Source organism: Ambystoma mexicanum, chromosome 7q, assembly GCF_040938575.1.
Source record: "Ambystoma mexicanum isolate Mex_15411 chromosome 7q, UKY_AmexF1_1, whole genome shotgun sequence".
Taxonomy (NCBI): domain Eukaryota; kingdom Metazoa; phylum Chordata; class Amphibia; order Caudata; family Ambystomatidae; genus Ambystoma; species Ambystoma mexicanum.
Window position 1 is genome coordinate 803339707 of NC_090941.1, and position 21518 is coordinate 803361224.

Below are 21518 nucleotides of genomic sequence, written 5' to 3' on the forward strand. Positions count from 1 at the left end.
CAATACATTGATCCCATGCAGTGGTGCTGCACTCCAAAAACACGCTATATATTGATCCCATGTAGTGGTGCTGCGCTCCAAAAACACGCTAAATAATCCTACATATCCCGTCCTTTTTCTGAGAATTTTGGCCATGGTCCAAGCCACAATTGGAAGAAATCCAACTTGCCCCCTTTCTTCTTTTAACATGTAGCAATCCAACAAAACCAATACTCATATGTGAAGAAATGAAACTGAAAAGTCACTGTTCAATCATCATAATAACAAAATTCATCTTTGTATATTTCTCTTCCCATAGTCCAGTGTTTTAACTTTATACTTGAAGTTAATCACAAAACAATAAAATAAAACAAATAGTTAAAATAAATAATTAACATAACAGATTAAAATAATTAATTAAAATAATAAATACGTGGAACTCCATACTCCGTGACACTTGTCTGCCTCTGATATGTCCCGACCGGCGATGTCACATCATTTGGTTCATTTGGGTGCTCTTCCATCTTGGCACTCTTGGACTTTTTCCATAGAAGTCATCTTTTCTTTGGCATTCCGGTTATTTTGTCTTCACCTCCTCCCGGAGGCAGGCATCATTTGATCTTCTTCCAGGGGACTCCAAGACTCCATCGCCTCCCGTGTCCTCTGGTCCCGTGTCCTCCAAGTACAAATATGTTAATATTCTAAATCAAATAGAAAAGAAATACATTAAGTAAATAGCACAATACTAACTTCACCCTTTTGCCAAAAATAAAACATGCTTTGTAAAATATTTCGCCCTTTTTCCTCTTGCTTTCTGAAATTAAACATAGGTTAAAGAGAAAACAAACATACATTAAATAGCATTCAATATTTAATACATTTTCATTTTGCACACCAATTCCATACATTTTAGCTTCCATTTTTTATATATATATTTACATATATTACAGTGTTTATGTGCCATTATCATAATCAACCATCTTTATTTAGCTTCTCTGCCACTACTATTGACTAGACCCATTCACTTTACCTTTGTATGTTCAAGGGACTTTATCTGCTTCTACACGCTCAAGTTGTTTAATCTCATGTTTGGGGTGACATGGTTTAATTTCATTCACGTGAACAAACTGTTCTGTTGCTGTTTCACCTTCAGTCTTCAAAATTATATAGACCACAGGAGAGACCTTATCTATAATTCGATTTGGCCCCTGCCAGGCTGCTAGAAAATTGGAATTTTACTGTTTACCTTTTCCAAAATGAAATTTATACACTTGATCGCCCACACAATATTCCTTTACTGACGTCTTTTTATCATAATATGACTTTGCACTGTCAGCATCTCTTTCTAAATTTTTCTGTACAAAAGCAAATGCATGTTGTAAATGCTTCCTCAGTTCATCAATGTATTCATGAACTCTGGATGCGCTCACAAGTGTTTGCTCATGTGTCCTGTATAGCAGGTGTTGTGGTAACACCATTTTCCTACCTGTTAAAACTTCATGAGGGCTAATACCTGTCGCTTTGGCAGGAGTTGATCTGATTGCCATTAGAACCAAAGGTAAGCGTAAATCCCAGCTGGAACCTGCTTCTGCCACGAATTTCTTTAAAATGTCCACAACAGGCCTATTGCTGCGTTCAATTCCACCTGAAGACACCGCCCGATATGCGATATGTAGCTTTCTCTTCACACCCAGTATTTGCCATACCTTACTCATTAGAGCACTTGTAAAATGACTTCCTCTGTCTGATTCTATTCTTTGTGGCAACCCAAACCTTGAAAACACATGGTTCACCAGCAATGTGGCTGCTGTTTGCGCACTACAATCTGGTGCAGGAATACACTCAATCCACTTCGACATCAAACATACCACACTTAAAATATATCGGTTCCCGCTGCTCGACCTCTTTACAGGCCCTCCATCGTCTATTTGCAAATCTGACCATGGAAGAGTTACGCCTCTTTTCATTAATGGAGCTCTATGCATTGGTGAAGCAGGTTTAAATTGGGCACATACTAGACATCCTCTATTATATAATTCTACATCTTGGGACATATGTGGCCAATAAGCATAATCTTTTAGTATTTCCATTGTTTTCTGTGAGCCTCTGTGGCCTGCAGTTATAGCATCATGCGCATGGTGTAGCATTAACCCTCTGAATGAAAGGGGTACCACCCACTGTATTTGTCCTGTTATGGACTCTCTAATCATGAGTCCATCATGTAGTCTTATTCGTTTTTTATTCTTTAATAGCACCCTCAACTCTTCTTTTCCCATACAATCATTTTCTGTTAAAGGGTTTTTTTCAGGATCTATCAAATGATTATAATAGATTCCCAAAATTCGATCATTCTTTTGTGCCTCAATCAGATCTTGGTCTGGTGTATCATAACTCCACTGTACCACTGGTTGATCTGTCTCCTTTGGTGCTTTAGAACGTGTTACTGCATCAATTTGTATTTCACCCAGTAAATGTTCAACAGGTAGCAATTCTCCCATCACCGCCCCAATTTTAGCCAGGTGATCTGCCTTATCATTTCCCTCCTTATCCTCTCCTGGAGTTTTTAAATGCCCACGAATTTTCCTCCAGTGTACTGTTAAATCATTTTCTGACACCAATTTGTCTATGGCTTGTATCATTTCCGCATGTTTAAGTGGCTTTTTGTTGTATGTAATCATGCCTCTCGCTTTCCAGCCAGGTAAATATTCCACAAAGCTATTCTGTGCGTAATCAGAGTCAGTCACCAGGACAATTTCACTGAATTTATTATCAACTGCAGTAGCAATTGCTTTATAAATGGCTGCCAATTCCGCTACCTGACTGCTCCTAGCACCAATTCTCATCCCTATACTCGGGATACCTTCAAACTTCAACCAGACATTCCCTACTCCTGACACTAATTGTTTATCACTGTCATTTTCAATGTGAAAGGCACAACCATCAACATATACAGTTGGCAAGCCTTGCATGTTTTTTCATCAAAAGCTTTGTGTGGTGATTGTTCAAATTCCTGCAAATTAGGTTCCATTTCTATTTCTTTTGATACTGGTTCAGCTGCACAGTCATGTAAGTCTGCTAAACCTTGAGCAATTGGGCTTCTTTTATTTTGGCCATATCTTACTTCTACAGGAAAGCCTTGTAATGCTAGCGTCCATGAAGTGATTCTGGATTGTGCTAGAATACCTGACCTAATGCTTTTACTCTCTAAAAACTGCAAAGGTTGATGATTTGTCTCAATAATCACCTTTTCTCCCTGAACAATGGGGCGGAAATGTTGTAGCGCCCACACAGTGGTTAATAGAGCCTTTTCACATTCATTGAATTTAATTTCGACTTGGGAAAATGCCTTACTTGCATATGCAATGGTTTTGTGATTCAAATCATGTTTTTGTGATAACACTGCTGACATACAATGTTCAGAGAAACCTATTTCTATAAAGAAATCCCTGTCCTTTATGGGATATGCTAAACATGGTGCCTTTACAAGACATTCCTTTAATTTAGCCACTGCCTCAGACTGCTCTTTTTCCCATTTCCAGGGTGTATTCAGTTTAAGCAGTTTAGTCAATGGTTGAGTGATTTCAGCATAATTTTCAATGAACTTTCTGTTATAGCCTGTCATTCCTAATAAACCTTTAACCCTTTCACATTTTTAGGATCTTTCAGTTTCTGTGTGGCCTCTATTTTCTTCTTTTGTGGATTTAGTCCATGTTCAGTCACTTCATGGCCTAGAAAATTCATCTTTTTCTACACCATTGTGCTTTTTGTAAAGATACTTTGGCGCCTGCTTTCTGCAATTGGCCAAGAACATGTCTTATTTCATCAAAATGGCTTTTCAAGCTTTCATTTTTTATCAGCACATCATCCACATAAACTATGGTTCCTCTTTCTGCTGCATCAGGCATAGCTTTTCTCAAAAATATGCCAAATTCACTCCCACTATTGATGTACCCAAATGGAGTTCTAACCTATGCGTATTGAGTCTTATCAAATGAAAAGGAAAATAAATTCTGTATCTCCTCTGCCAATGGCACACACCAATATCCAGAGGTGAGATCTAATGTGGTGAACACTTTTGAACCATGTACCTGAGCTAATCCCTGATCAATGAATGGCAGTGGCCATCTGGATACTGGCGCTCTTTTATTTAACTCTCTCAAATCTGCACACAGTCACCATTGACCGTTTGGTTTTAACACACCTAAAATAGGTGTATTGGATGTGCTATGAATGGGCATCATGATTCCCTGCGACTCCAAATTTTTAATAATCTCTGCCAATGATTCTAAACATGCCAGGGGTAGTCTATACTGGCGTACAAATACTTGGCTTCTGCTACACCCTTCCGGAAGTGTGGACACATGTAAATTAGTTAGCCCACAATCATAAGCATCTTTTGCAAATACATCTTTGAACTCCATAAATATCTTCCTCAATTCATTTCTATCCTCCTCGTTGTCACATGCATCCGCTAACAAAATCTGCTCCTCTACCATTTTGGAAAATTCTGGAAAATTTTCTGGCATGGGAATCTCGGCGCTTTCCTCTAATTGTGTGGCTGTGTCTCTTTGTAAAGCTGCCACATTTACATTTTTTGGCATATCAGCTTCCACTTCAATGGGCTGATTTTCTATTTCATTTTCATTTAAGTTAAATGTTATGCAATCCTCTTGATGACAGCACACTGTCTCGCTTGAATCATAAGGGTACACAGAATGAATTGTAAATATCCCTTTGGGTTGAGAGTCCAGGTATTCTGGCAATTCATCCTTAGCATCTACATACTTTTAAGATATATTTCCAATCACCATGTTATTTAGATCTGCTGTGTAATGTGATTTTTGTATGGCCAATTCCTACTGGGGAGTTTTCCTCTAAATGAATATTCTAATAACCTTTATTATTCACCATAATTTTTACAGACCCTTCACCCACATCTACCAATGGAATGTATTCATAATCCAGGCCTTGCTGTTTTATGGATTCGTTCAGACATACAAATGCATCAGAATCTTTCATCTGCTGTCCATTTTTGCATTTCAGTGTTATTGCGAACTGCTTTGTGAATGCAGGGATAACAGTATCTTTCCTCATTTGTAATTCAATTGCATAAGGGACCAGCTGTGCGCAATGATAAGCCCTTCTTTTGTCTTCAAATTCAGGTGCCGGCCCACCTATTCGTGACCATATCTTTTGATTAAGGAAATCTAGCACCATACACATTCTGTGCATGATGTCATTGCCCATGTAAAAGTGATTTTGTGTTCCACACACTATCCAAACATTATGGTAAATTGTTTTTTGTCCAATGCTAATTTTTAGCATGCAACTACCTGCAATTCGGTTTTCAAAGTCTGGACCATCCAAACCAAAGACATACTGGTTTTTAATCCTAAATTTCGGGATCTCCACCCTTTCCATTATTTTTTGCAACAATTTCTCATTAATGAAGCTCCTTTCCTGTTCAAGCACTAAAGTGGCTTTTATTGTTTTAGAATAGTCATTTATCCCAACATGAACCCATGGTTGTTCATCTTCCATGTGTATTTCAGCAAGAGTGGTAATGTGTTTTTCTGAACCTGCTCTAGGAGCAGTATTCTGTTTGCATGCCTTCTCTTTTAAATAAAAACATAATGTGTGCTCATCTATGGCAGTTTGCCATTCTTTCCTTGGGTCTAAGTATATTTGTACAGGTAATTTTTTATTTTCACTCTGCATCTTGTCTTGACAAATTAGTATAACAGTGACGCTAGGTATGCAACTATTCTGGACATACACCTCCACTGCATCATTTGTTTTTGCAACGGTGTAACATTCATTTATATTGCTGTTTTATGATTTTAGTTTCTTAGGTCTCAATGGTTTTTTGGTTAAGGACCACAGTACTCCATTCACCCCATCTATGAGCGGAGATAACCTTTTCAGGCAATCTGTTCCCATCAGAAATGGAATATCACAAATGGATGTGACCAATACCTCCTGTTTCATTCTGTGTTTACCTATCTTTATGTCAACCTCAGTGGCGCCTATAATAGGCACCTCCTCCCCGTTAAAATTATGCACTGGACCTTGATTCTCCTTTACTGTGATAAGATTCTGCTGGGATATCCCTTCATTGATACTCTTTACTAATTCTTTAGACATAATTGTGGCCTGTGCGCCAGTGTCAATCATTGCAAATGTATGTCATTTTTCTTCCACAATGATGGGAGCATAATACCTGTCTTCAACTTCCTCTAAGACACACAAGAAATGCGAATTCTTACTGATTTCAGGGCTCACCTTTCTCAGGCCTTTTTCACTTTTGGCTAAGCACATCGATAAATGGAAAGACATTTTTCCCTCCTTTTTGCTCATTCCTGTGTGAGAGACTTTATTCATTTCCCCATGTTCAGAGGTTTTTTGGAGTGTGGCCACCGTTCGCCCATCCATCCAGGTATCATCAGAGGTCACACTACAACCCTCCAACTGAACATGTGTAACAACATCACTTGGCAATTTGTCATTGTCTAATTCTGTGCATTTGTGATTATTCAGTATGATACCAACCCTTTTAACCTCTTCAAAAATATGCGGTTCAAAGAATTCTTCAGGTGATTGACCTGTACCCTCCTTTTGAGCATTTCTTTTTCCTGCCTGTGTTTGGTCATTGTTTGGATTGCCCAGGGAAGGAGTTATAGCATCGCCACTTACTCCCGGTTCACTGGTATTCCCCGTGCATGAGTCATTTTACTTAAACCTGTCTCTTTGTTCTTTTGGATTTTCAGGTTTTCCTATTTCATTTGTACATATCGCCAATGTTTGATTTAGTTCTAGGTTAAACCGTACCTCTCTTTCAGAAGTATTTGCATTTTCTGCTACATGTTCATGTACTGGTATTCTCACTTTTAAATCATTAGGCATCTCAGAGTCATTATGCAAAATTACATCTGAGCAAACTGTGTTTTTGGGGCTGCAGGTTTCAGAAGCCCCCCGATCATTGCTATGGTCTTCTGCCCCCTCCTTTGATGACTGTTTTTGTGTTGTGCAGATCTTTCCTATTTGCTCAGCCAACATTTTCACTTGGGCCTCAAGGCACTGGAATCTTTCCATCTCTCTAGAATCCTCCCTCTGTGGCCTATATCGATATTGGTTGTTTTCTCCCTGATTGGATCTATTCTGATACCTCTCAGGAGAATGATTTCTATTGGGATGGTTCCAGAACTCTTGATTCATTCGCGGAGGGGAGCGGGGTGCAGCCATCCTTTGGTTGTAGTCCCCTGGTGGGGAATCATTGTACTGACACGAAGTGTAGTTCATGTTCTGCCTCATGTCTTGTCTCTCAGGTTGTGGGTACTGGCCCCTATGTTGATTCCCATTATCAGCAAATCGATCCACATATCGGGGTCTATCCTGATTACCATATATCATGGTATTGGGATCAAATCTGCTTTGTGTCCCCAATGTCTGATAAGGACCATCATTTCTTTGATCCTGATTTTGTCTCTGGTTATTGTTCATACCTGACATATCAGGTCGATAGCCTGCCCGAGGCCTATCTCCTAAGTACCTGGGGCTGATGTAGCTCTCCCTATTACTAGGATCATGTGATTGGAACATTGGTGCAGTGTGTGATGACCTTTGTTGATTACCCCTCTGTTCAGGTGCCAAATTATTTTTACTTGGACTTTGAGCAGACTCAAGGGACATTTTGGCTAACCTGATTTCCATCACTGTTGCTGAGGGTTCTTTAGATTTAGGTCTAGTATCTCTCATTTTATCACTTTCTCTACCCTGACAATAGAGTACCTCATATAGTTTTGTGCTTTGGTGTACAATCCATTCCAGGGACTTGTCACGGTCAAATTCACGGACCAATTGGGATATGATGTCTTTCTGCAGCCCATAGAAGTAGGCAGTTTTAAACTCATTGGAATTGGGGTCAAAAGATACATCAAAGCGAGAAAATGTTCTTTTGAAGTCTTGTAAAAACTGGCGAGAGGATGTATTAGGCCCAGCAGTGATTGTGTAAGCGACTTTCTTTGCCTCCTGCAATGACTGGAAAGGAGAAAAATGACGCCTAATCTCTTTTTCGAACTCCGCCCATGTCATATTCTGCTGTTCATTCAATCCTCTTATAATACTGGCCGTTGGGGCATCTAAAGTTAAATGAAAATATTGCCTGTACTGTTCCTTAGGTATCTGGAGTGCTTTAAAAATGTCATGAACCGCTTCTAAGTGATCCTCTATGCAGCATTCCTCTCCTCTTTTAAATGGATTGATCAGGGCTTTAATGGATTTCATTATCTTTATGGGGCTACTTGTTACAATGCATGGAATTGCACTACTTGGTGACTCAACCCTGGTTCCAGGTGTATGGGATTGGTGGCGGCCCCCAATGGGAGTATCAAATCCCCCAAGGGTGCTGCAACCAAGTTCAGTCACCGGCCCAGTCACTGGGGCACTAGCCCTTTGGGTAGAAATAGAATTCACCTCAACTCCATTGAATGTGGTACCCTGCCGCCTCTCCTGGGACATGGGAATGCACATTTGCTGTTCTAAGTCCTTACACTTTTTAAGGAGCCTTTTTGCTTCGTTTTGCAAATAGTTGTTTCATCACTCATTTTATTAATTACTTCCTGCATGTCGCACATTTGCATTTGGCACTCATTAAATTCTTTATTCCTCTTGTCTCTTTCTTGGAGCATTTTAACCATTTCTTGTTCCGCATTTTGGAGGTCACTTTCTTTCTCATAATGTTCTTTTTGTAAAATCTGCATCTCTGACACAACCTCATCTTTATCTTGTCTAATGTGGTCCACCAATGTTTTTAAGTGTACCAATTCTTGTTCACTGTTCTCAAATTGTTTCTTGCTTTTGGAAAATTGAACATCAAAATCTCTGCATTTTAACTGCATGTCTTTTTGGCATACATCCAATTCTGTTCTTAACATTTCCTCTTTTTTACTTGCCCCATCTAATTCAGTCCTTAACCTGTTAATTAGCTGGGTGTCATTTTCTTGCATTCGCAGGGACCTATTCAAAATAAACCAGATGTTGGCGCATAGCCGTATCAAACAGTCTTTCTCTGCATTTTTATCGGCTGCATTTAATAACCTTAGAAGACAGACCTGAATTATGCTGCCTTCTGCAAAAATATTGTCTAGTTTTTCTTTCTGCACCTCACCCTGATTGCAGTCATGCCATTCTGAAGCACTGTTTGATGACCACGTCCCATGTGCGAATAACTTTGCCTCTAAATATTGCACTAGTCCTGTGAATGTGGTTTCCCTTTGAGACATTCTGAAATTTGTTTTTAGTGACACACTGCTATTATGAAATGGGTTCCCTTTAATGTACAGATGGCGGTGTGAGACACACTTGCCACGCCCAGTAGGTGCTCTATGATCACTTTCCCGGCCAACGCACCATAAATATGTAGGGTATTTTGTGTAGATTTGGGGCCTAGCGATATTTTCTTACCACCAAGAATAAAAGTAATTTAGCAACAATCACTCCTTGCATTCATATTGGGTTTGGTATTATAATGGTATCGGGGCTATGCATTATTTCAGTACACAGATACATTTAGTTGGTATGCATTTCGTTGTGGTATAGTGATGAGCATAATTTCTTTGTTTAATTTAAGGCCCCAACATACAAAACCCCTTTCTTTTGTTTAGACTGTTCTTGTGATCTCTAGAGGCCTTAGGCTTCTACATTATTCAAGAACACCACATTTTCATGTGGAGTGCCACATATGGCTGTTATCACTGATTTATCTACACCAGTGAGCTATGCTTCCATAAAGTATTCAAAATAACATGTGGTATAATCACTAATTCATTTACATTAGTGAAACTATTTCCAGAGGCCTCTTTCACTGCTGACTCATGTACGTCCAACAGACTATCAGATTGTGTTCCACTCAGAAGTCACACACACATACACTGAGTGGAACCACGCACACAGCTATTTATAATTACTCATAACATCACTTTTTCCACATGGGATGCTTGACATATATTACCTAATAACCTCCCCTTTTATCAAGTGATATGGGCTAACTGTAGCAGAGAAAGATAGAAGCAAATAGAAGCCTTTACACGGATTGTGATTTACATCAGTTTCATTTCAAAAATCATACATTACCAGTTTTGCGAGGCAGTCTTTTCTAGAATAAACATAAGAGAAACAATTGTAAAATACATGGCATTTCATTAGATTCTTTGCAACAATAAAAAGAACAGTGCATCAGTTGACTTGCATTTCTGAATAGAAACATTAGAATGCAGCTCTCGCTACGCTGCCTGACTGAAATAGCTTTCATTCACACACTGCATTCTCGCTTTGTGTAAGATAATTACCAGCAAAATTGTAGCAGATCAGCACGCGAACTCTCTGGACAGGTCGCTTTCTTTAAATGGCGTGGGGATTCCTTTTAGAGCACCCGGCGAGGACATGCAGTTCCAATCTGCACTCTTTGGTCCTCAAGCCGGTGCCAATTGACTGGAATCTCCAGCCTGTGAAGGTCAGCAGTACACTGGAACGACGCCCCTCAATCGGCAGCGCCACAGCAACTCCCGCCAAGTCCTCACCGAAGCTGTGTAAAAATGTCCACTGCCTTTCTCTCTCCCCGAGATTCTTCAGGAAACCTCCGTTACAGCTCCTAAGGTGGCGTGTCAGCAATCAAAATACACAATAATCTACCCTCCTCTTTCAACAATGGCTTGGCTTATACGGTTTAGAAACTGTATCTACTCATTTCCTGGCATGCAGATTTCGCATCCAGCTAACACAGTGAACAGAGAAAAAAAATGAATCCAAGTGCACGTTTAAAATGACTTTCAGAGCCTGTCTTTTCTACCTCATTTTGCACTGGAGAACACATTATGATGTTATTTGATTGGAACCATGTTAGTCCTGTTAATTATATTAGTTCATTAATCCTCTAATGTGTCTCCTGCAACAGAAGCATTTCAGGTGAAAAAAAAAAAGTGGTGCGTTTTTAAATGTGAACAAAATGCTGTGTTTTTGACTGAGTAGCCTGTCTTCATTTACATATCCATATGTTAAACCGGCAACACATAGCTTGCTGTACCACGTTATAGCAATACATTGATCCCATGCAGTGGTGTTGCAATCCAAAAACACGCTATATATTGATCCCATGTAGTGGCACTGCGCTCCAAAAACACGCGAAATAATCCTACAGGTCCAATAATTTCTGGACAACCGAACCATGAGAGTTTTCTCCACATCAGCCTCAGCAGACCCTATCAAAATAACCTGCGGTGTACCCCAAGGTTCTTGCATCTCGCCAACTCTGTACAACATTTTTACCAAGCCCCTATTTGACAAGTTGGACAGACTGGGTGTCACCTACACAAATTATGCAGATGACACCAAGATCCTCATTCCCCTTTCGGGCAACTTTGTCTCTGATACGGCCTTGGTAAATGAAATATACCTCATCATTCAGACATGGATGGCTACTCATGGCCTATGCCTGAATGATGACAAAACTGAAATCCTGCTCCCTGGCTCTGATGCCAACCTAAAAAAACTCAGCCCCAACTACTCTGCATTCATCATTGATGGCAATAGAATCACAGTAGCCAAAGTAGTGAAGACATTAGGTTTTTACCTTGACTCCACCTTGTCGTTGAAATAACAGGTAAATTCCCTAGCATCCTCCACTGCCTATACTTGCAAGCTCATCAGGGCATGCCGAGCTTTCCTTACACAAGCCATCTGCATTATCCTTGCCAACACCCTAATACTCTCCAAACTCGACTACTGCAATGTCTTGTACTTGGATGCCAACAAATACATTATTGACAAAATTTAAATATAGCAAAATATTGCCCTTAGAACTGCCCTTAATTTACCCACTAAAGAACACCTCTTTAATATAAGAAGAGAACAACACTGGCTAAAAATCAGTGACAAGATCTCACTAAAAATATCCTCATTAACCTTCAAATGCCTTAACAATGCAGCTCCTCCCTACCTCGCAGAGAAAATAGTGAGAAGAACATCAATCCGTCCTACCAGAGTTGCCAGCTCCTACTGCCTACAGATACCTAGATTCAGGTAAAAAAACAAATGGCAGCAGTTTCTGGATTAAGGCGGCCCAGTACTGGAACGCACTCCCACTTGACATTAGAATAGATCAATCCTACTACAGCTTCAGATGTAATATTCTCAAATGGTTTCACTCTAACAACCCCCAGGACTAACTACAAAGTAGCTAACCCTTGAATCTCGTCTTGACTCTAACCTATTCCGCTTGTACATATGTATATTTTATTTTCACTAGATTTGTTTAAAATAACTACCTGAAATGTCCTTATGCACCTTTGTGTACCGTTGTGCCCTACTCTGTAACTAAACTTGAAGTATCCATGTATTCTGTTCTCTGTTGCACCCAGTTACCTTTGGGTTCGGTGCGCCATACAATACTATTACAGTATTTGCAGCCAATGGGCAGTCTCGTGGGTGCATGGCCTGTGGCTATGCACCCAAGAATCTAGTAGCTGACCACAATCACCACAGCATAATACAGACATGCACCCAACAATCTAGACACTGGTCACAACCCACACACATAAGACAACCACCAGAGGCCCTGTCCACTTCTGTACACATACTATTGCAGTACTTGTAACCATTCACATTCCACTCCCCTACCCTAAACTGCCATGGCCCTGTACACTTTTCTAAACATACTATTACAATACTTTAACCAGTGGGCAGACTCTTGGGTGCATGGCCTCATGCACCCAAGAGTCTAGTAGCTGCCCACAAACACCTCAGCATAATACAGCCTATACAAACATCCTCATATCATCTACATTCCGCTCCCCAAACCTAATGAAGCCTGCCTGCAGTCACCACATAAGCTGCTTGCCTGAGGACCTACCCAGGAACTGACGCGGTGTCTGCGGACGCCTCAAACACAACACAGTCTTCTTCCACCTAAACAAATACATCATATGAACCATCTTTCACTCCCCCACTCTTTCTAGCCCCTCGTCCCAACACCAGATGCCCCAAAACATGTTTTCCAGCCCTGTTTGCTTCCGCGCTATCCATGAATACTGCAGATACAACGTGGCAGGCGTTTCGAGAAAATGTGAGGCACATCCCTCCAGCCAATCAATGGGCGCGTTGGATGTCTGCAGATATGACGCAGCCCTATGGGCCAATTAGGGTCCTATCCACGGAGCGAACCGGGAAATGGGTCCACAGAGCGGAGACAGATATTACACATTTTTTGGCACCTACATTTTGCCCATTTAAAAAAGAAATGATTGGATAGATTTTCACTAAATTTACAAAAGCACGCTTTTGGGACCAAGCCACCGCTCCTCCTGCAATTTTGATGAAAATCCGTCCACCGGTTTGCGTTGCAGGCATGAGCAAATACATTTTTTTAATTCAGTCTATGGAAAAAAGATATTTCTTGGGACCCCCCTATAACTTTGCCCCCCCTTAATGAAACCTCACCAAACTTACCAAAAACATTCAGAGCAGGCCATATGCTTATTTTTTTGCAAAGTTTGGTGAGGATTCGTCCAGGGGGAGCAAAATTATAAGCTGTCCAAAAAGGGCTCTTCCTATGGGTGTAGCAACTTAACCATAACTACACGCCCACTACATATATATAATACATATATATATATGTATATATATATATATATATATATATATATATATATATATATATATATATATATTCAGTGAAAAAAACTTTGTTGAAGGGACGTTATGGTTAAGTTGCGCTACTAAAAACCTATGAAATTCAGTGAAAAAACTTTGTTAAAGGGATGTTATGGTTCCAAGTAAAACCGAAAAACCCTTGATATTCGCCAGTTATGGTAAGCTAAGCAACCATAACTCGCGCCACCACCGTGCACTGCTAAGACTAACACCCAGGACATCAAAGATGACATCACATCCATTCATGTAAATACAATATGTTTTAAAATGGAATATACCAAAAGAAGATAAAGTGGCTTCCACCATAATTACCTCACAGACGCTCCACAACCAACAGCAAGACCAGACGTATACACTACTGATTACATATATCAGCAGACATAGTAAGTGCACTTCTTTTTACTCATATATTTATAAACTTTCTATATTAGAAAAAAAAACATATTACTTCTTTGTTTTCTCACAGAAATGTGTAGTACTCTGGACTGGCTAGAGGACCATTTCCCACGAGACGAAATGTTAGAAGATAGTCCACCTAATGGTACACACTTTACTGTATAAACCAATTGATAAATATTATTTTGTATACATTCAACATATACATTTTTTTTTACAGACCCTACAAAAATTGCAACTTCCAAAGAAAAAGAAGTTGTGGATAACACTCTTGAACACATTACCCACAAAATGGACCAACTTATGGCAAATTTTATGGATTTAAAGAACTTTGTGGAAGATCACCTAAAACCACCAACACCTGTACTTGTCCCCCCTCACCATATCCCATTCATTTATCCCCAAACTCTCTCCATGGACCACAACGTTTTGATGAGATTTCCATCCCTTCTTCACCTGATCCCACTAATATTGAAAACCCTAATTCTCCTGTTTTTGTTTCCGTTTCTGCCCCACATTCTCAGTCATAAATTGTTTATATATGTTAAATAAAGTTACTTTTTTATATTGTGTTGTAATTACTTTCAGTTCCTTGTAATAAAACCAATTTAGGTGTCCACGGACACCGCGGTTGTTCGGAAATGTTCGTAAAGAAACGAAAATGTAACTGTCCTGAGGACACTACATCTGTCTGTAATGTTCTCATGCAAGTTCAAAATGTTCTAAGAACACTCGTAGTGTCCTGAAATGTTCGTAAAGAAACAAACATTAAAGTGTTCTAAAGAACACTATATATGTCTGTAATGTTCGCTATCAACTTAAAACTGTCCTAAGAACACAATTAGTGTCCTGAAATGTTCGTAAATAAACAAAATGATGTGTCCTGAACAACAGTACAACTGTTCGTAGTGTTCTCTACCCAATTGAAAGTGTTCTAAGAACACAATTGGTGTCCTGAAATGTTCGTACATAAACTAAATTACACATGTCCTGAAGAACACTATATCTGTCCTTACTGTTCGCTACCAAGTTTAAACTGTTCTAAGAACACACGCGGTGTCCTGAAATATTCTTTTCACGTGTGACGCACTTTTAATTACTTCAGAACCCGAACAGTGTCCGTAGGACATCAATGTGCAAGCGCTAACCAATCTCTGTGCACTTGGTGTCCTGCGGACAGGCGCTTCCTTCGCAGACTAGTTCGCAAACAGATCATATGACCGCGCCCACGCTCATCGTGTGTCCAGAAATGCGGACACTGTTCGTGTCCCCGAACAATTTAAAAGTACATTTTCAGTTAATCCATAATATTTTTCAATAAAATCTCACCATGCCACAAGTCCCACATAGCAATCTTGAGTTTCAATATACCTTTTGAAACTTTCTGATCCTTTTTTTGTGTTCGATCTGTCCGCGCACAGTGCGCATGTCCGCGAACCGCGCACAAGCACCCCTATAAAAGACCACGCCCAAGAGCTTAAACCCATTGTGTTTCTGGCTATTCTTCAGAACACAGTGATTTTTGCTGCCACCTGCAGACTACACCATCATCGACATGGCATCCTTGGCTGCTGAACTGCCACTTGGTGCTGCACCTGCTTCAGCACCACCACCACCCCCTCCACCACCACCACCTCCCCAAGGGCCTGAAGAGGGGAACAGGACTGAGGATGCGGAGGAGGAAGAAGAGGATGATGAGAATGAGGTAGAGGAAATCCCTACTACCCGCACTAGGCGTGAGTCTTGCGTGTGGCGGTTATTTACCATTCATGGGAATGGTCCTAAGGCTTGTGCGAACCATGTTACCTGCAATGAGTGCAAAATGATACTCAGTCGCGGGAAGCACGGTAACTACAGCTTTGGGACCACTACTATGAAGCGACACCTGAGGTCATTTCACTCTGGGGCTATTCGCAGGGTTGTACCTTGCGAAGAACGTAGCAAGTTGATTTCCTCTACTTCATCCTCTGTTTCTAATCCTGTCACCACAAGGACCACCTCTGTGGGACAGCGTCTTTCTCAAGCTACCTCACAGGCCATACAGAATGCTGATGACCCTTACCTTTCGAGGGTCACAGTTGTATGTATGTACTGTGACACAGTACTCTGCAGGGGGGAGCGACTTCGGACTGCTTTTGAGACTATCGTCTCAGAGCACGCGAAGACCTGCTCACTACCCAAATATAACCCACTGTACATCTTCCTCTCTCAGCTCGCCCTTTCTTATCCCTGTGGTTGGTGTCCCCCCCTTTACCCTCCTTTACCCTCCTCTCCTAGTGTGTCGTGTCTGGAAAACCAAAAAAAATACAAAATTACTAAAATCAAAAAAAATAAGGCTCTTTTCAGAGCCGCCTTTCCCAGTTAAAAAATAAAAGTGAAAATAAATGAAGCAGGGCTCTTTGTATTTTTAGAAGTCCGCGGACAGTTCGCGAACATTAAAAAAATTGGGTTACTACTCCATCACAAACATTGTAATTTTCTCTGGAAAGAAGTGGTGGCTCTGAAAAGAGCCTTTGGGTGGTGTTTGTAAGTCAAAAATTGTAAATGCTTAACATCTACTTCAAAATCGTTGTTGTAATTCCAAAAAAGGTTGCAATGCATTTTGTACATTTCTCAGAAAAATCTGATTGCCAGCATAAGTAAGATGGACTCCATCTCTGCGAAAAATGTATGTACTACAAAACATCATATTTTCATTGTGAAAAGAAGACATGCCAAAATCTCTTAGAAAGCCACAAACAGCCTTATTAACATTGCGCCTTGCTTTTTCCATTTGTGGACCAAATGAAGAAGAACAAAGCCACATTTGTCTCTGCGCAATCCGTGAAAATATCACTTGAGAATTAGGAAACATGTCCATAACCTTCCTCAGTCCTTCTTTCATAGCAAATTGCAAAAAAATTCCAGTCACATGCCCTCTACTGTTCCCTCCACAATGAATTACAATTATGTCTGGATGTTGCTCTGTCTCCAAAGTAGCACAGAGAGGTAGCAAATCCAACCACTTCATTCCACGTACTCCATGCCAGTGTACTTCCACATGTGGGAATCCAAGATCTACAGCTACTCCACAGCTTTCTGCATGCACCTTCAACCAATATATCCACGAATCTCCTAAAATCCAAACAATCTGTTTTCTGAAACACACAGCCATAGCTATCTTTTGTTCTCTCAGCAAAAAGAGTATCTGAGAAAATCTCTCCTGGCACAACACACCCACCAAACTTTCCTGACCAATCCCTTTCAGTGCTTATTCTCATTTGCATGACTTCTGAACCCAAAAATCCCCAGATGTAACTCCCGATGTCCGGGAACTACCGCCATGTCCGCGGACATATCGTAACATGAACAGCCCTTCTACCATTTCCACTACACTCTCTCTGCCATTCCCTCATTGGATGTACCTCAAAAATCACATGACCATGCACCAATCACATTCAAGACCTCTACATCTAACTGCATCATCATAGATCAGCACTGCAAATGTACTCTGAATCTCTCTGAGTACAAGTGTCATATCATTGGCAAGCAGCATCTACCACAAATACTGTACAAGTCTTCAAGATTTCTACTTGCAGCTCCATGCATATCCATATGCATGAACACAAACTTCAGGTATGCATATTTTCTGTATAGTAGATGACATAGCTCTCAACCATTTTTGTTTTACAGGCGGGTGAAATCACCCGATTTTGTTTTTGGCGGGTGAGACGCCCATTGGAATGAATGGGCGTGCAGGAGGCTTGGCGGGTGAGTCTGCCCTTTACAAGGCGTGTGACACCCGCCAAAAGCGTGTGAGTTGAGAGCTATGGTAGATGAACACATTTTCAAACAGACTTTTACCTTGTAAAATCTGTAAAATGAATTTACTGTACTTTTTTCAATTTCCTAAAATCAACTATCACTTATACACCTTTATACTTTTTACTTTCTTTATACACACACACTCAAATCATGTTAAACTAACATTTTTTAAATGAAATATATAGACTACATATATTCAAACAAAATTGCATGCAAACACAATCTATGTTTAAACCTTTATAAAAATACTAGACATGACATTGAGGCGCTATTACCTAGAACAGTTTACTTACAGAAATAGTGGTATTCACTAATATATTATATATTTCACAAGACATAGTAAAGATATTTTATTTTTGCTACAGTTAGTCATTCAATACAATTTGTTCATTAAGAACATATCATATGTACTGAACTGATGCAATGTATCTTATGTAAATAAATTAGTTTAATGGTTTTACAGAAGGCACTGAGGATTTCAATTAAAAAAACCAATATCTAAATTAAAAACAGTGCTATATACAAACAAAGTTACTAATTTCAAGCTTTTACAGTTGCAGTGAAGATCAGTTTCCTGAAAAGAAGCAGCCGAATTCGAAGAAGAAAGAAAAACGAAGAAGTTACCTGTTAATTTTAAAAAGAAGTAAGTAAAATATCACCATAATATTTATATTATTAATCAAATATACTATAACATTAATACCAGCTATTTTGGTTTCTTAAAATAGAGATTTTGTACCATTTTGTCCAAAAATTTCCATGTCGTAAACAGCGATTTACAACCAGAATGGCCCACACATTTCTATTTTTGGACACACAAATTAGCCAACTGAACCACTACAATTTTCATATTATAGAACAAACAACTGTTTTAATTGTATACATTAGATTTACTATTTGTACTTTTCCACACCACTAGCTTACTTTTTTTTGTCATCTGAACCCCAGTTTAGTGACACATAAATTCAAGAATACCTATCCCTACTAGTTTTAGTTCCCAATGCACAATCACACACCATTACATACATCTTTATCATCTTACTCAAACACTCATGCACACAGCACACATACATTCCAGAACACCCCAACCCATATCTTCTTTATTTTTTTCAACAGACCCTAAAGAATGCCTACCAAAAGAAAACTCCGTAGAAAGCAACGCAAAATTAGAGCAAATGAAAATAAAGGTGTCCAACAGAAGCATCCATCTCTAGCAGAATTTGTAAAAAAACTTGAAACAAAACAGCTAATACAATCATTTAGTGAAACACAAGAAGTTTCAAGTACAACAACTTTGCTTCCTCTATCAAAATGTAAAACAAACCAAAAAACAATTAACAGAAAATCAGCTATCAGTACAGATAAAACAGATAAAACTACTTCTTCAAATTTTAATATAGTGCAAAGTAAGCATACCAAGAAAAGTATTTTAGCCAAAATATACTGTCACAAAGTCCTTCAAAATCTTATAAAAACAGGAGAGAAATCAGGTTCAAAGCTTAAAACCTATCGTAGGAAATTAATCTTAGAAGCATTGATGGACAGTGCAATTCTTCTCAAAAGAAATGTATTTATTTTACTGTTAAACAAAATGAAACCACTAACAAAACTAATAACTAAATTACAAAAAAGACTTCTCAATAAGCGAAATGTCAACAGAAAGAACTTCTTAAGTATCTGCGGAGGTGAATGGAATCACACTACGAGCACAGAACCATATTTTAATGAAGAAGCGTACAAACAAAAGCAAACAAATACAATTGCCATAAATAGCAGTGGTGGAGGTTATGAAAAAGTGAATAATACCATAATGGAACAAGAAGTACTCCTTAAAAAAATATGCCCTGAAAACTTCATTCAACTGAATCAGAACGTCTAGTGTACAAATGGCCATGCACGTCAATGTGTAACATTCCCAAACAATGTTTCAAATCTTTACACCAATTCCTCAATAAATATGTAAAAAGCAAAGACAAAATCAAAATTAAATTACTGCAAAATATAGATACCTGTCCAGTGCGCAAGTACACAGGACTACAAGGACATTCATTGGCCTGCATTACAGGACCTACTTGTAAAACCACTTTCCATGATATCAAAAGGATATCAACACATCATTCAACTATAAGAAATCTAGTCTATAAACTGTACTATGCTAAAAGTCCTGCTTTAGCACTAGCAAAGTTAAATAACATCCTTCTACATGGTACAGTAAAAGACCTACTTGAAGAAATTCACTATATCCAGAAAAAATATTTTGGAAGTGAAAGCCATTTACAGAATGAAATAGCTTTAAACCAATTAAGCAACAATTCTACACATGGCAACCTTTTGCTAAACACATACAAAAAAGAAATACTAAAATTTAAAAGTACATCAGCTGAAGTACCAAACCATGTATGTGTATGTTGCCGTAGAATTTTTTATAAAAGTAACACAAAAACTGTGGACCTATCATACAAAATAGAAGACAATGAAGATTCTAAATGGTTTGAATTAGCTCTCTACCTTCAAGCAGAAAACAAATATGAAATAACTGAGCCCTTAATACTTTGCAGTTATTGCACTACAAAACTTGACAACAACCAAACTCCTTCACGTTCTATCACAAATAATTTGGAATTATACCCAGTACCAAAACCTCTACAAGAACTTAATTTATATGAGAGCATCATAATTCAAACAGTACACCCATTTCAAGCAATAATACGGCTTCAACCAAAAACAGCAAAATTACCTCCCTCTGAATTGGTAAAAGGCATTCGTGGAAAAGTAGTTTATTTACCATTAAATCTAAAAGAAAATGTGCATACTCTAGGAGTGCAACGTCCAATGCAGCAATCTTTAATTATATTAGTAAATGGAGTACCTAAAAAAGACAAAAAAATATGGCAACAGCTGGTAGATTTATATAAAGTTAGACAAGCCTTCCAATATCTTAAAGAGAATAATGAATATTACAAAGAAATTAATATTGAAGAAAACTTGAAAGATACAACTGAAATAATTCAAGAAACACAAGAAGCTGGTCAATTTGAGCTACTAGATCATGCTACAATATCAAATACTTTAGACCATTATACAATTCATCCTTTGCACTGTAATGACACCGTACAAGATGTACTAGAAACTTACCAAATGCGTCAAACAAAAGGATCGCCAATCAGTATATGGGAAAAAAGTATAGAAGCACGTGCTTTTCCTCTACTCTTTCCTACTGGCAAAGGAGGAAGGTATGATGATAGACCTATTCAAATATCAGCTTCAGAATACCGCTCATTACGGATGTATTCTGAAGATCCCAGATTTAGACAAAATGTGGAATACATATTCCACCTACTCTTTGAAAGTGAACTAGCAACTTTATGTTACGGAGTTGCACACATATTAAAATCAGGATCACACTTTCAAAATATGACAGCTACACAATTATTAGAGAAAGTGCAACAAAAGGATGAGGTTTTACAATCAAATATTACAAATCTATTAGCAAATATGCGTGGTACTAAAGAGTACTGGTTTCGACGTCATGGAGATGTACGTTGTATGATCAGAAACCTTGGCCCACCCACTTGGTTTGTTACATTAAGTTGTGCAGAATATGCATGGGAAGATTTACATGATTTCCTATGCAT